The sequence below is a fragment of the Procambarus clarkii genome, chromosome 77 (genome assembly GCF_040958095.1).
Source record: "Procambarus clarkii isolate CNS0578487 chromosome 77, FALCON_Pclarkii_2.0, whole genome shotgun sequence".
In the NCBI taxonomy this organism is placed as follows: domain Eukaryota; kingdom Metazoa; phylum Arthropoda; class Malacostraca; order Decapoda; family Cambaridae; genus Procambarus; species Procambarus clarkii.
In genome coordinates, this window is record NC_091226.1 from 19,046,946 (window position 1) to 19,064,568 (window position 17,623).

Below are 17,623 nucleotides of genomic sequence, written 5' to 3' on the forward strand. Positions count from 1 at the left end.
CTTTCAGTACTTCGCACATATTGGGTATAAAAAATCGTAATTTCAAACTACGAATACGTGCAGAGAGCCAGAATTTGGCTACAAAATGTGAATCAAGCCTTAAAATTGGGATGTTTGGGATATTTGGAAAACTGCAAGGGGGATTGGGCCAAATGTGACCAAACGCCGCTTTCAGGGCTTGGCATATGTTGGGTATAAAAAAGTCGCAATTTTAAACTGCGAATACGTGCAGAGAGCCAGAATTTGGCTCCAAAATACGGCTCAGGCCTCGAAATTGGGATATTTGGGATATTTCGAAAACTGCAGACGGAGTTTGTGCAGAATGTGACTAACTGCCCCTTTCAGGACTTAGCATATGTTGGGTATAAAAATTCGTAATTTCAATCTGAGAATACGTGCATAGAGCCAGAATTTGGCTCCAAAATATGGCTCAGGCCTCGAAATTGGGATGTTTGGGATATTTTGAAAACTGCAGGGGGGGTTTGGGACAAATGTGACCAAACGCCGCTTTCAGTACTTGGCATATGTTGGGCATAAAAAAGTCGTAATTTCAAACTGCGAATACGTGCAGAAAGCTAGAATTTGGCTCCAAAATATTGTTCAGGCCTCGAAATTGGGATATTTGGGATATTTCGAAAACTGCTTGGGAGTTTGTGCGAAATGTGACTCACTGCCGCTTACAGGACTTGGCATATGCTGGGTATAAAATATCGTAATTTCAAACCGCGAATACGTGCATAGGGCCAGAATTTCGCTAAAAAAATATTGCTCAGGCCTCGAAATTGGGATGTTTGAGATATTTTGAAAACTGCAGGGGGGGTATTGGCTCCAAAATGTGAATCAGGCCTTAAAATTGGGATGTTTGGGATATTTTGAAAACTGCAGGGAGGTTTGGGACAAATGTGACTCACTACCGCTTTCAGTACTTCGCATATATTGGGTATAAAAAATCGTAATTTCAAACTACGAATACGTGTACAGAGCCAGAATTTGGCTACAAAATGTGAATCAAGCCTTAAAATTGGGATGTTTGGGTTATTTGGAAAACTGCAAGGGGGATTGGGCCAAATGTGACCAAACGCCGCTTTCAGGGCTTGGCATATGTTGGGTATAAAAAAGTAGCAATTTTAAACTGCGAATACGTGCAGAGAGCCAGAATATGGCTCCAAAATACGGCTCAGGCCTCGAAATTGGGATATTTGGGATATTTCGAAAACTGCAGGGGAGTTTGTGCAAAATGTGACTAACTGCCGCTTTCAGGACTTAGCATATGTTGGGTATAAAAAGTCGTAATTTCAATCTGCGAATACGTGCATAGAGCCAGAAATTGGCTCCAAAATATGGCTCTGTGTTTGAAATTGGGATGTTTTGGATATTTTGAAAAGTGCAGGGAGGTTTGGGACAAATGTGACGAAACGCCGCTTTCAGTACTTGGCATATGTTGGGCATAAAAAAGTCGTAATTTCAAACTGCGAATACGTGCAGAAAGCTAGAATTTGGCTCCAAAATATTGTTCAGGCCTCGAAATTGGGATATTTGGGATATTTCGAAAACTGCAGGGGAGTTTGTGCGAAATGTGACTTACTGCCGCTTTCAGGACTTGGCATATGTTGGGTATAAAATGTCGTAATTTCAAACCGCGAATACGTGCATAGAGCCAAAATTGGGTTCCAAAATATGACTCAGGCCTCTAAATTGGGATGTTTGGGATATTTTGAAAACTGCAGGTTTTTTTTGGACAAATGTGACCAAACGCCGCGTTCAGTACTTGGCATATGTTGGGTATAAAAAAGTTGTAATTTCAAACTGCGAATACGTGCAGAGAGCCAGAATATGGCTCCAAAATACGGCTCAGGCCTCGAAATTGGGATATTTTGGATATTTCGAAAACTGCAGGGGAGTTTGTGCAAAATGTGACTAACTACCGCTTTCAGGACTTAGCATATGTTGGGTATAAAAAGTCGTAATTTAAATCTGCGAATACGTGCATAGAGCCAGAATTTGGCTCCAAAATATGGCTCTGTGTTTGAAATTGGGATGTTTGGGATATTTTGAAAAGTGCAGTGAGGTTTGGGACAAATGTGACGAAACGCCGCTTTCAGTACTTGGCATATGTTGGGTATATAAATTCGTAATTTCACACTGCGAACACGTGCATAGAGCCAGAATTTGGCTCTAAAATATGGCTCATGCCTCGATATTGGGATGTTTGGGATATTTTGAAAACTGCAGGGGGGGGGAGGGGTTTGGGACAAATGTGACCAAACTCCGCTTTCCGTACGTGGATTATGTTGGGTATAAAAAAGTCGTAATTTCAAACTGCAAATACGTGCAGAGAGCCAGAGTTTGGCTCCAAAATTTTTTTTCTCAGGCCTCGAAATTGGGATGTTTGGGATATTTCGAAAACTGCAGGGGAGTTTGTGCAAAATGTGACTCACTGCCGCTTTCAGTTCTTGGCATATGTTGGGTATAAAAATCGTAATATCAAACTGCGAATACGAGCAGAGAGCCAGAATTTGGCTCCAAAATATGACTCAGGTCTCGATATTGTGATGTTTGGGATATTTTAAAAACTGCAGGGGGGGTTTGGGACAAATGTGACCAAACGCCGCTTTCAGTACTTGGCACATGGTGGGCATAAAAATGTCGTAATTTCAAACTGCGAATACGTGCAGAAAGCTAGAATTTGGCTCCAAAATATTGTTCAGGCCTCGAAATTGGGATATTTGGGATATTTAAAAAACTGCAGGGGAATTTGGGACAAATGTGACTCACTGCCGCTTTCAGGACTTGGCATATGTTGGGTATAAAATATCGTAATTTCAAACCGCGAATACGTGCATAAAGCCAGAATTTTTCTCCAAAATATAGCTCAGGCCTCGAAATTGGGATGTTTGGGATATTTTGAAAACTGCAGGGAGGTTTGGGACAAATGTGACGAAACGCCACTTTCAGTAGTTGGCATATGTTGGGTATATAAATTCGTAATTTCAAACGGCGAATACGTGCAGAGAGCCAAAATTTGGCTCCAAAATATGGCTCATGCCTCGAAATTGGGATGTTTGGAATATTTTGAAAACTGCAGGGAGGTTTGGAACATATGTGACCAAATGCCACTTTCAGTACTTGGCATATGTTTGCTATAAAAAGTCGTAATTTCAAACTCCGAATACGTGCAGAGAGCCAGAATTTGGCTCCAAAATATGGCTCAGGCCTTGAAATTGGGATGTTTGGGATATTTTGAAAACTGCGGGGGGGGGTGGTTTGGGACAAATGTGACCAAACGCCGTGTTCAGTACTTGGCATGTTGAGTATAAAAAAGTCGTAATTTCAAACTGCGAATACGTGCAGAGAGCCAGAATTTGGTTCCAAAATATGACTCAGGCCTCGAAATTAGGATATTTGGGATATTTCGAAAATTGCAGGGGAGTTTGTGCGAAATGTGACACACTGCCACTTTCAGCACTTGGCATATGTTGGGTATAAAAAGTCGTAATATCAAACTGTGAATACGTGCAGAGATCAAGACGTTGACTCCAAAATATGGCTCAGGCCTCGATATTGGGATGTTTGGGATATTTTGAAAACTGCAGGGAGGTTTGGGACAAATGTGACAAAACGGCGCTTTCAGTACTTCGCATATGTTGGGTATAAAAAAGTCGTAATTTCAAATGGCGAATACGTGCAGAGAGCCAGAATTTGGCTCCAAAATGTGAATCAGGCCTTAAAATTGGGATGTTTGGGATATTTTGAAAACTGCATGGAGGTTTGGGACAAATGTGACGAAACGCCGCTTTCAGTTTTTGGCATATGTTGGGTATATAAATTCGTAATTTCAATCTGCGAATACGTGCATTGAGCCAGAATTTGGCTCCAAAATATGGCTCAGGCCTCGAAATTGGGATGTTTGGAATATTTTGAAAACTGCAGGAAGGTTTGGGACAAATGTGACGAAACGCCGCTTTCAGTTTTTGGCATATGTTGGGTATATAAATTCGTAATTTCAAACTGCGAATACGTGCAGAGAGCCAGTATTTGGTTCCAAAATATGGCTCATGCCTCGAAATTGGGATGTTTGGGATATTTTAAAAACTGCAGGGGGGAGGGGTTTGGGACAAATGTGACCAAACTCCGATTTCAGTACTTGGCATATGTTGGGTATAAAAATAGTAATATCAAACTGCGAATACGTGCAGAGAGCCAGAATTTGGCTCCAAAATATGGCTCAGGCCTCGATATTGTGATGTTTGGGATATTTTGAAAACTGCTGGGAGGTTTGGGACAAATGTGACTCACTACCGCTTTCAGTACTTCGCATATATTGGGTATAAAAAATCGTAATTTCAAACTACGAATACGTGCAGAGAGCCAGAATTTGGCTACAAAATGTGAATCAAGCCTTAAAATTGGGATGTTTAGGATATTTGGAAAACTGCAAGGGGGATTGGGCCAAATGTGACCAAACGCCGCTTTCAGGGCTTGGCATATGTTGGGTATAAAAAAGTCGCAATTTTAAACTGCGAATACGTGCAGAGAGCCAGAATTTGGCTCCAAAATACGGCTCAGGCCTCGAAATTGGGATATTTGGGATATTTCGAAAACTGCAGAGGGAGTTTGTGCAGAATGTGACTAACTGCCCCTTTCAGGACTTAGCATATGTTGGGTATAAAAATTCGTAATTTCAATCTGCGAATACGTGCATAGAGCCAGAATTTGGCTCCAAAATATGGCTCAGGCCTCGAAATTGGGATGTTTGGAATATTTGGAAAACTGCAGGAAGGTTTGGGACAAATGTGACGAAACGCCGCTTTCAGTTTTTGGCATATGTTGGGTATATAAATTCGTAATTTCAAACTGCGAATACGTGCAGAGAGCCAGTATTTGGCTCCAAAATATGGTTCATGCCTCGAAATTGGGATGTTTGGGATATTTTAAAAACTGCAGGGGGGGGGGGTTTGGGACAAATGTGACCAAACTCCGATTTCAGTACTTGGCATATGTTGGGTATAAAAATAGTAATATCAAACTGCGAATACGTGCAGAGAGCCGGAATTTGGCTCCAAAATATTGCTCAGGCCTCAAAATTAGGATATTTAGGATATTTCGAAAACTGCTGGGAGGTTTGGGACATATGTAACCAATCGCCGCTTTCAGTACCTGGCATATGTTGGGTATGAAAAAGTCGTAATTTCAAACTGCGAATACGTGCATAGAGCCAGAATTTGGCTCCAAAATATGGCTCATGCCTCGAAATTGGGATGTTTGGAATATTTTGAAGACTGCAGGGAGGTTTGGGACATATGTGACCAAATGCCACTTTCAGTACTTGGCATATGTTTGGTATAAAAAGTCGTAATTTCAAACTTCGAATACGTGCAGAGAGCCAGAATTTGGCTCCAAAATATTGTTCAGGCCTCGAAATTGGGATATTTGTGATATTTCGAAAACTACAGGGGAGTTTGTGCAAAATGTGACTAACTGCCTCTTTTAGGACATAGCATGTGTTGGGTATAAAAATTCGTAATTTCAATCTGCAAATACGTGCATAGAGCCAGAATTTGGCTCCAAAATATGGCTCAGGCCTCGAAATTGGGATGTTTGGGATATTTTGAAAACTGCAGGGAGGTTTGGGACAAATGTGACGAAGCGCCGCTTTCAGTACTTGGCATATGTTGGGTATATAAATTCGTTATTTGAAACTGCGAATACATGCAGAGAGCCAAAATTTGGCTCGAAAATGTAGCTAATGCCTCGAAATTGGGATGTTTGTGATATTTTGAAAACTGCAGGGGGGATTGAGACAAATGTGACCAAACGCCGCTGTCACTACTTGGCATATGTTGGGTATAAAATGTCGTAATTTCAAACCGCGAATACGTGCATAGAGCCAGAATTCGGCTTCAAAATATGGCTCAGGCCTTAAAATTAGGATGTTTGGGATATTTTGAAAACTGCAGGTTTTTTTTGGACAAATGTGACCAAACGCCGCGTTCAGTTCTTGGCATATGTTGGGTATAAAAAAGTTGTTACTTCAAACAGCGAATACGTGCAGAGAGACAGAATATGGCTCCAAAATACGGCTCAGGCCTCGAAATTGGGATATTTGGGATATTTCGAAAACTGCAGGGGAGTTTGTGCAAAATGTGACTCACTGCCGCTTTCAGTACTTGGCATATGTTGGGTATAAAAATCGTAATATCAAACTGCGAATACGAGCAGAGAGCCAGAATTTGGCTCCAAAATATGACTCAGGCCTCGATATTGTGATGTTTGGGTTATTTTGAAAACTGCTGGGAGGTTTGGGACAAATGCAACCAAACGCCGCTTTCAGTACTTGGCAAATGTTGGGAATAAAAAAGTGGTAATTTCAAACTGCGAATACGTGCAGAGAGCCAGAATTTGGCTCCAAAATATAGCTCAGGCCTCAAAATTGGGATATTTAGGATATTTCGAAAACTGCAGGGGAGTTTGTGCGAAATGTGACTCACTGCCGCTTTCAGGACTTGGCAAATGTTGGGTATAAAATGTCGTAATTTCAAACCGCGAATACGTGCATAGAGCCAGAATTTGGCTCCAAAATATGGCTCAGGCCTCGAAATTGGGATGTTTTGGATATTTTGAAAACTGCAGGTTTTTTTGGACAAATGTGACAAAACGCCGCGTTCAGTACTTGGCATATGTTGGGTATAAAAAAGTTGTAATTTCAAACTGCGAATACGTGCAGAGAGCCAGAATTTGGCTCCAAAAAACGGCTCAGGCCTCGAAGTTGGGATATTTGGGATATTTCGAAAACTGCAGGGGAGTTTGTGCAAAATGTGACTAACTGCCACTTTCAGGACTTAGCATATGTTGGGTATAAAAAGTCGTAATTTCAATCTGCGAATACGTGCATAGAGCCAGAATTTGGCTACAAAATATGGCACAGGCCACGAAATTGGAATGTTTGGGATATTTTGAAAACTGCAGGGGAGTTTGTGTAAAATGTGACTAACTGCCACTTTCAGGACTTAGCATATGTTGGGTATAAAAATTCGTAATTTCAATCTGCGAATACGTGCATAGAGCCAGAATTTGGCTCCAAAATATAGCTCTGGCCTCGAAATTGGGATGTTTGGGATATTTTGAAAACTGCAGGGGGGGGGGTTTGGGACAAATATGACCAAATGCCGCTTTCAGTACTTGGCACATGTTGGGCATAAAAAAGTCGTAATTTCAAACTGCGAATACGTGCAGAAAGCTAGAATTTGGCTCCAAATTATTGTTCAGGCCTCGAAATTGGGATATTTGGGATATTTCGAAAACTGCAGGGGAGTTTGTGCAAAATGTGACTAACTGCCGCTTTCAGGACTTAGCATGTGTTGGGTATAAAAAGTCGTAACTTCAATCTGCGAATACGTGCATAGAGCCAGAATTTGGCTCCAAAATATGGCTGAGGCCTCGAAAGTGGGATGTTTGGGATATTTTGAAAACTGCAGGGAGGTTTGGGACAAATGTGACGAAGCGCCGCTTTCAGTACTTGGCATATGTTGGGTATATAAATTCGTAATTTCAAACTGCGAATACATGCAAAGAGCCAAAATTTGGCTCGAAAAAGTAGCTAATGCCTCGAAATTGGGATGTTTGAGATATTTTGAAAACTGCAGGGGGGATTGAGACAAATGTGACCAAACGCCGCTGTCAGTACTTTGCATATGTTGGGTATAAAAAAGTGGTAATTTCAAACTGTGAATACGTGCAGAGAGCCAGAGTTTGGTTCCAAAATATGGATCAGGCCTCGAAATTGGGATGCTTGGGATATTTCAAAAACTGCAGGGGAGTTTGTGCAAAATGTGACTCACTGCCCTTTCAGTACTTGGCATATGTTGGGTATAAAATGTCGTAATTTCAAACGGCGAATATGTGCATAGAGCCAGAATTGGGCTCCAAAATATGGCTCAGGCCTCGAAATTAGGATGTTTGGGATATTTTGAAAACTGCAGTTTTTTTTGGACAAATGTGACCAAACGCCGCATTCAGTACTTGGCATATGTTGGGTATAAAAAAGTTGTAATTTCAAACAGCGAATACGTGCAGAGAGACAGAATATGGCTCCAAAAGACGGCTCAGGCCTCGAAATTGGGATATTTGGGATATTTCGAAAACTGCAGGGGAGTTTGTGCAAAATGTGACTAACTGGCGCTTTCAGGACTTAGCATATGTTGGGTATAAAAAGTCGTAATTTCAATCTGCGAATACGTGCATAGAGCCAGAATTTGGCTCTAAAATATGGCTCTGTCCTCGTAATTGGGATGTTTGGGATATTTTGAAAAGTGCAGGGAGGTTTGGGACAAATGTGACGAAACGCCGCTTTCAGTACTTGGCATATGTTGGGTATATAAATTCGTAATTTCACACTGCGAATACGTGCATAGAGCCAGAATTTGGCTCTAAAATATGGCTCATGCCTCGAAATTGGGATGTTTGGGATATTTTGAATACAGCAGGGGGGGGGGGTTGGGACAAATGTGACTAAACTCCGCTTTCAGTACGTGGCTTATGTTGGGTATAAAAAAGTCGTAATTTCAAACTGCAAATACGTGCAGAGAGCCAGAGTTTGGCATCCAAAATTTTTTTTCTCAGGCCTCGTAATTGGGATGTTTGGGATATTTCGAAAACTGCAGGGGAGTTTGTGCAAAATGTGACTCACTGCTGCTTTCAGTACTTGGCATATGTTGGGTATAAAAATCGTGATATCAAACTGCGAATACGAGCAGAGAGCCAGAATTTGGCTCCAAAATATGACTCAGGCCTCGATATTGTGATGTTTGGGTTATTTTGAAAACTGCTGGGAGATTTGGGACAAATGCAACCAAACGCCGCTTTCAGTACTTGGCATATGTTGGGTATAAAAAAGTCGTAATTTCAAACAGCGAATACGTGCAGAGAGCCAGATTTTGGCTCCAAAATATAGCTCAGGCCTCAAAATTTGATATTTGGGATATTTCGAAAACTGCAGGGGAGTTTGTGCGAAATGTGACTCAATGCCGCTTTCAGGACTTGGCAAATGTTGGGTATAAAATGTCGTAATTTCAAACCGCGAATACGTGCTTAGAGCCAGAATTCGGCTCCAATATATGTCTCAGGCCTCGAAATTGGGATGTTTTGGATATTTTGAAAACTGCAGTTTTTTTTTGGACAAATGTGACCAAAACGCCGCGTTCAGTACTTGGCATATGTTGGGTATAAAAAAGGTTTAATTTCAAACTGCGAATACGTGCAGAGAGCCAGAATTTGGCTCCAAATTACGGCTCAGGCCTCGAAATTGGGATGTTTGGGATATTTTGAAAACTGCATGGAGGTATGGGACAAATGTGACGAAGCGCCGCTCTCAGTACTTGGCATATGTTGGGTATATAAATTCGTAATTTCAAACTGCGAATACATGCAGAGAGTCAAAATTTGGCTCGAAAATGTAGCTAATGCCTCGAAATTGGGATGTTTGAGTTATTTTGAAAACTGCAGGGGGGATTGAGACAAATGTGACCAAACGCCGCTGTCAGTACTTTGCATATGTTGGGTATAAAAAAGTGGTAATTTCAAACTGCGAATACGTGCAGAGAGCCAGAGTTTGTTTCCAAAATATGGATCAGGCCTCGAAATTGGGATGTTTGGGATATTTCAAAAACTGCAGGGGAGTTTGTGCAAAATGTGACTCACTGCCCTTTCAGTACTTTGCATATGTTGGGTATAAAAATCGTAATATCAACCTGCGAATACGTGCAGAGAGCCAGAATTTGGCTCCAAAATATAGCTCAGGCCTTGATATTGTGATGTTTTGGATTTTTTGAAAACTGCTGGGAGGTTTGGGACAAATGTAACCAAACGCCGTTTTTAATACTTGGCATATGTTGGGTATAAAAAAGTCGTAATTTCAAACTGCGAATACGTGCAGACAGCCAGAATTTGGCTCCAAAATATGGCTGATGCCTCGAAATTGGGATGTTTGGGATATTTTGAAAACTGCAGGGCTGATTGAGACAAATGTGACCAAACGCCGCTGTCATTACTTTGCATATGTTGGGTATAAAAAAGTGGTATTTTCAAACTGCGAATACGTGCAGAGAGCCAGAATTTGGCTGCAAAATATGGCTCAGACCTCAAAATTGGGATATTTGGGATATTTTGAAAACTGCAGGTAAGTTTGTGCGAAATGTGACTCACTGCCGCTTTCAGTACTTGGCATATGTTGGGTATAAAATGTCGTAATTTCAAACTGCGAATACGTGCAGAAAGCTAGAATATGGCTTCAAAATATTGTTCAGGCCTCGAAATTGGGATATTTCGAAAACTGCAGGTGAGTTTGTTCGAAATGTGAATCACTGCCGCTTTAAGGACTTGGCATATGTTGGGTATAAAATGTCGTAATTTCAAACCGCGAATACGTGCATAGAGCCAGAATTTGGCTGCAAAATATGGCTCAGGCCTCGAAATTGGGATGTTTGTGATATTTTGAAAACTGCAGGGGGGGGTTTTGGACAAATGTGACCAAACGCCGCATTCAGTACTTAGCATATGTTGGGAATAAAAAATTCGTAATTTCAAACTGCGAATACGTGCAGAGAGCCTGAATTTGGCTCCAAAATATGGCTCAGGCCTCGAAATTGGGCTATTTGGGAAATTTCGAAAACTGCAGGGGAGTTTGTGCGAAATGTGACTCACTGCCGATTTCAAGACTTGGCATATGTTGGGTATAAAATGTCGTAATTTCAAACCGAGAATATGTGCATAGAGCCAGAATTTGGCTCCAAAAAATGGCTCAGGCCTCGAAATTGGGATGTTTGGGATATTTTGAAAACTGCAGGGGGGGTTTGGGACAAATGTGACCAATCTCCGCTTTCAGTACTTGGCATATATTGGGTATAAAAAATTCGTAATTTCAAACTGCAAATACGTGCAGAGAGCCAGAATTTGGCTCCAAAATATGGCTCAGGCCTCAAAATTGAGATATTTGGGATATTTCGAAAACTGCAGGTAAGTTTGTGCGAAATGTGACGCACTGCCGCTTTCAGGACATGGCATATGTTGGGTATAAAATGTAGTAATTTCAAACTGCGAATACGTGCATAGAGCCAGAATTGGGCTCCAAAATATTGCTCAGGCCTCAAAATTGGGATGTTTGAAAAATTTTGAAAACTGCAGGGGGGATTTGGGACAAATGTGAGCAAACGCCGCTTTCGGTACTTGGCATATGTTGGGCATAAAAAAGTCGTAATTTCAAATTTCGAATACGTGCAGAAAGCTAGAATTTGGCTCCAAAATATTTTTCAGGCCTCGAAATTCGGATATTTGAGATTTCGAAAACTGCAGGGGAGTTTGTGCGAAATGTGACTCTCTGCCTCTTTCAGGACTTGGCATATGGTGGGTATAAAATGTCGTAATTTCAATCCGCAAAAACGTGCATAGAACCAGAATTTGGCTCCAAAATATGGCTCAGGCCTCGAAATTGGGATGTTTGGGATATTTTGAAAGCTGCAGGGGGGGTTTGGGACAAATGTGACCAAACGCCGCTTTCAGTACTTGGTATATGTTGCGTATAAAAAAGTCGTAATTTCAAACTGCGAATACGTGCATAGAGCCAGAATTTGGCTCCAAAATATGGCTCAGGCCTCGAAATTGGGATGTTTGGGATATTTTGAAAACTGCAGAGGTGGTATGGGACAAATGTGACCAAACGCCGCTTTCAGTACTTGGTATATGTTGGGTATAAAAAAGTCGTAATTTCAAACTGCGAATACGTGCATAGAGCCAGAATTTGGCTCCAAAATATGGCTCAGGCCTCGAAATTGGGATGTATCGGATATTTTGAAAACTGCATGGAGGTATGGGACAAATGTGACGAAGCGCCGCTCTCAGTACTTGGCATATGTTGGGTATATAAATTCGTAATTTCAAACTGCGAATACATGCAGAGAGTCAAAATTTGGCTCGAAAATGTAGCTAATGCCTCGAAATTGGGATGTTTGAGTTATTTTGAAAACTGCAGGGGGGATTGAGACAAATGTGACCAAACGCCGCTGTCAGTACTTTGCATATGTTGGGTATAAAAAAGTGGTAATTTCAAACTGCGAATACGTGCAGAGAGCCAGAGTTTGTTTCCAAAATATGGATCAGGCCTCGAAATTGGGATGTTTGGGATATTTCAAAAACTGCAGGGGAGTTTGTGCAAAATGTGACTCACTGCCCTTTCAGTACTTTGCATATGTTGGGTATAAAAATCGTAATATCAACCTGCGAATACGTGCAGAGAGCCAGAATTTGGCTCCAAAATATAGCTCAGGCCTTGATATTGTGATGTTTTGGATTTTTTGAAAACTGCTGGGAGGTTTGGGACAAATGTAACCAAACGCCGTTTTTAATACTTGGCATATGTTGGGTATAAAAAAGTCGTAATTTCAAACTGCGAATACGTGCAGACAGCCAGAATTTGGCTCCAAAATATGGCTGATGCCTCGAAATTGGGATGTTTGGGATATTTTGAAAACTGCAGGGGGGATTGAGACAAATGTGACCAAACGCCGATGTCATTACTTTGCATATGTTGGGTATAAAAAAGTGGTATTTTCAAACTGCGAATACGTGCAGAGAGCCAGAATTTGGCTGCAAAATATGGCTCAGACCTCAAAATTGGGATATTTGGGATATTTTGAAAACTGCAGGTAAGTTTGTGCGAAATGTGACTCACTGCCGCTTTCAGTACTTGGCATATGTTGGGTATAAAATGTCGTAATTTCAAACTGCGAATACGTGCAGAAAGCTAGAATATGGCTTCAAAATATTGTTCAGGCCTCGAAATTGGGATATTTCGAAAACTGCAGGTGAGTTTGTTCGAAATGTGAATCACTGCCGCTTTAAGGACTTGGCATATGTTGGGTATAAAATGTCGTAATTTCAAACCGCGAATACGTGCATAGAGCCAGAATTTGGCTGCAAAATATGGCTCAGGCCTCGAAATTGGGATGTTTGTGATATTTTGAAAACTGCAGGGGGGGGTTTTGGACAAATGTGACCAAACGCCGCATTCAGTACTTAGCATATGTTGGGAATAAAAAATTCGTAATTTCAAACTGCGAATACGTGCAGAGAGCCTGAATTTGGCTCCAAAATATGGCTCAGGCCTCGAAATTGGGCTATTTGGGAAATTTCGAAAACTGCAGGGGAGTTTGTGCGAAATGTGACTCACTGCCGATTTCAAGACTTAGCATATGTTGGGTATAAAATGTCGTAATTTCAAACCGAGAATATGTGCATAGAGCCAGAATTTGGCTCCAAAAAATGGCTCAGGCCTCGAAATTGGGATGTTTGGGATATTTTGAAAACTGCAGGGGGGGTTTGGGACAAATGTGACCAATCTCCGCTTTCAGTACTTGGCATATATTGGGTATAAAAAATTCGTAATTTCAAACTGCAAATACGTGCAGAGAGCCAGAATTTGGCTCCAAAATATGGCTCAGGCCTCAAAATTGAGATATTTGGGATATTTCGAAAACTGCAGGTAAGTTTGTGCGAAATGTGACGCACTGCCGCTTTCAGGACATGGCATATGTTGGGTATAAAATGTAGTAATTTCAAACTGCGAATACGTGCATAGAGCCAGAATTGGGCTCCAAAATATTGCTCAGGCCTCAAAATTGGGATGTTTGAAAAATTTTGAAAACTGCAGGGGGGATTTGGGACAAATGTGAGCAAACGCCGCTTTCGGTACTTGGCATATGTTGGGCATAAAAAAGTCGTAATTTCAAATTTCGAATACGTGCAGAGAGCTAGAATTTGGCTCCAAAATATTTTTCAGGCCTCGAAATTCGGATATTTGAGATTTCGAAAACTGCAGGGGAGTTTGTGCGAAATGTGACTCTCTGCCTCTTTCAGGACTTGGCATATGGTGGGTATAAAATGTCGTAATTTCAATCCGCAAAAACGTGCATAGAACCAGAATTTGGCTCCAAAATATGGCTCAGGCCTCGAAATTGGGATGTTTGGGATATTTTGAAAGCTGCAGGGGGGGTTTGGGACAAATGTGACCAAACGCCGCTTTCAGTACTTGGTATATGTTGCGTATAAAAAAGTCGTAATTTCAAACTGCGAATACGTGCATAGAGCCAGAATTTGGCTCCAAAATATGGCTCAGGCCTCGAAATTGGGATGTTTGGGATATTTTGAAAACTGCAGAGGTGGTATGGGACAAATGTGACCAAACGCCGCTTTCAGTACTTGGTATATGTTGGGTATAAAAAAGTCGTAATTTCAAACTGCGAATACGTGCATAGAGCCAGAATTTGGCTCCAAAATATGGCTCAGGCCTCGAAATTGGGATGTATCGGATATTTTGAAAACTGCATGGAGGTATGGGACAAATGTGACGAAGCGCTGCTCTCAGTACTTGGCATATGTTGGGTATATAAATTCGTAATTTCAAACTGCGAATACATGCAGAGAGTCAAAATTTGGCTCGAAAATGTAGCTAATGCCTCGAAATTGGGATGTTTGAGTTATTTTGAAAACTGCAGGGGGGATTGAGACAAATGTGACCAAACGCCGCTGTCAGTACTTTGCATATGTTGGGTATAAAAAAGTGGTAATTTCAAACTGCGAATACGTGCAGAGAGCCAGAGTTTGTTTCCAAAATATGGATCAGGCCTCGAAATTGGGATGTTTGGGATATTTCAAAAACTGCAGGGGAGTTTGTGCAAAATGTGACTCACTGCCCTTTCAGTACTTTGCATATGTTGGGTATAAAAATCGTAATATCAACCTGCGAATACGTGCAGAGAGCCAGAATTTGGCTCCAAAATATAGCTCAGGCCTTGATATTGTGATGTTTTGGATTTTTTGAAAACTGCTGGGAGGTTTGGGACAAATGTAACCAAACGCCGTTTTTAATACTTGGCATATGTTGGGTATAAAAAAGTCGTAATTTCAAACTGCGAATACGTGCAGACAGCCAGAATTTGGCTCCAAAATATGGCTGATGCCTCGAAATTGGGATGTTTGGGATATTTTGAAAACTGCAGGGGGGATTGAGACAAATGTGACCAAACGCCGATGTCATTACTTTGCATATGTTGGGTATAAAAAAGTGGTATTTTCAAACTGCGAATACGTGCAGAGAGCCAGAATTTGGCTGCAAAATATGGCTCAGACCTCAAAATTGGGATATTTGGGATATTTTGAAAACTGCAGGTAAGTTTGTGCGAAATGTGACTCACTGCCGCTTTCAGTACTTGGCATATGTTGGGTATAAAATGTCGTAATTTCAAACTGCGAATACGTGCAGAAAGCTAGAATATGGCTTCAAAATATTGTTCAGGCCTCGAAATTGGGATATTTCGAAAACTGCAGGTGAGTTTGTTCGAAATGTGAATCACTGCCGCTTTAAGGACTTGGCATATGTTGGGTATAAAATGTCGTAATTTCAAACCGCGAATACGTGCATAGAGCCAGAATTTGGCTGCAAAATATGGCTCAGGCCTCGAAATTGGGATGTTTGTGATATTTTGAAAACTGCAGGGGGGGGTTTTGGACAAATGTGACCAAACGCCGCATTCAGTACTTAGCATATGTTGGGAATAAAAAATTCGTAATTTCAAACTGCGAATACATGCAGACAGCCAGAATTTGGCTCCAAAATATGGCTCAGGCCTCGAAATTGGGCTATTTGGGAAATTTCGAAAACTGCAGGGGAGTTTGTGCGAAATGTGACTCACTGCCGATTTCAAGACTTAGCATATGTTGGGTATAAAATGTCGTAATTTCAAACCGAGAATATGTGCATAGAGCCAGAATTTGGCTCCAAAAAATGGCTCAGGCCTCGAAATTGGGATGTTTGGGATATTTTGAAAACTGCAGGGGGGGTTTGGGACAAATGTGACCAATCTCCGCTTTCAGTACTTGGCATATATTGGGTATAAAAAATTCGTAATTTCAAACTGCAAATACGTGCAGAGAGCCAGAATTTGGCTCCAAAATATGGCTCAGGCCTCAAAATTGAGATATTTGGGATATTTCGAAAACTGCAGGTAAGTTTGTGCGAAATGTGACGCACTGCCGCTTTCAGGACATGGCATATGTTGGGTATAAAATGTAGTAATTTCAAACTGCGAATACGTGCATAGAGCCAGAATTGGGCTCCAAAATATTGCTCAGGCCTCAAAATTGGGATGTTTGAAAAATTTTGAAAACTGCAGGGGGGATTTGGGACAAATGTGAGCAAACGCCGCTTTCGGTACTTGGCATATGTTGGGCATAAAAAAGTCGTTATTTCAAATTTCGAATACGTGCAGAAAGCTAGAATTTGGCTCCAAAATATTTTTCAGGCCTCGAAATTCGGATATTTGAGATTTCGAAAACTGCAGGGGAGTTTGTGCGAAATGTGACTCTCTGCCTCTTTCAGGACTTGGCATATGGTGGGTATAAAATGTCGTAATTTCAATCCGCAAAAACGTGCATAGAACCAGAATTTGGCTCCAAAATATGGCTCAGGCCTCGAAATTGGGATGTTTGGGATATTTTGAAAGCTGCAGGGGGGGTTTGGGACAAATGTGACCAAACGCCGCTTTCAGTACTTGGTATATGTTGCGTATAAAAAAGTCGTAATTTCAAACTGCGAATACGTGCATAGAGCCAGAATTTGGCTCCAAAATATGGCTCAGGCCTCGAAATTGGGATGTTTGGGATATTTTGAAAACTGCAGAGGTGGTATGGGACAAATGTGACCAAACGCCGCTTTCAGTACTTGGTATATGTTGGGTATAAAAAAGTCGTAATTTCAAACTGCGAATACGTGCATAGAGCCAGAATTTGGCTCCAAAATATGGCTCAGGCCTCGAAATTGGGATGTTTCGGATATTTTGAAAACTGCATAGGAGGTTTGGTACAATTGTGACCAAACGCCGCTTTCAGTACTTGGTATATGTTTGGTATAAAAAAGTCGTAATTTCAAACTGCGTATACGTGCATAGAGCCAGAATTTGGCTCCAAAATATGGCTCATGCCTCGAAATTGGGATGTTTGGGATATTTTGAAAACTGCAGGAATGGGGGGGGTTTGGGACAAATGTGACCAATCTCCGCTTTCAGTACTTGGCATATATTGGGTATAAAAAAGTCGTTATTTCAAACCGCAAATACGTGCAGAGAGCCAGAGTTTGGCTCCAAAATATTTCTCAGGCTTCGATATTGTGATGTTTGGGATATTTTGCAAACTGCAGGGAGGTTTGGGACAAATGTAACCAAACGCAGCTTTCAGTACTTGGCATATGTTGGGTATAAAAAATTCGTAATTTCAAACTGCGAATACGTGCAGAGAGCCAGAATTTGGCTCCAAAATATGGCTCAGGCCTCGAAATTGGGATGTTTGAGATATTTTGAAAACTGCATGGGGGGTTTGGGACAAATGAGACCAAACGCCGCTTTCGGTACTTAATATATGTTGGGCATAAAAAAGTCGTAATTTCAAACTGCGAATACGAGCAGAAAGCTAGAATTTGGCTCCAAAATATTGTTCAGGCTCCCGAAATTGGTATATGTGGGATATTTCGAAAACTGCAGGGGAGTTTGTTCGAAATGTGACTCACTGCCGCTTTCAGGAC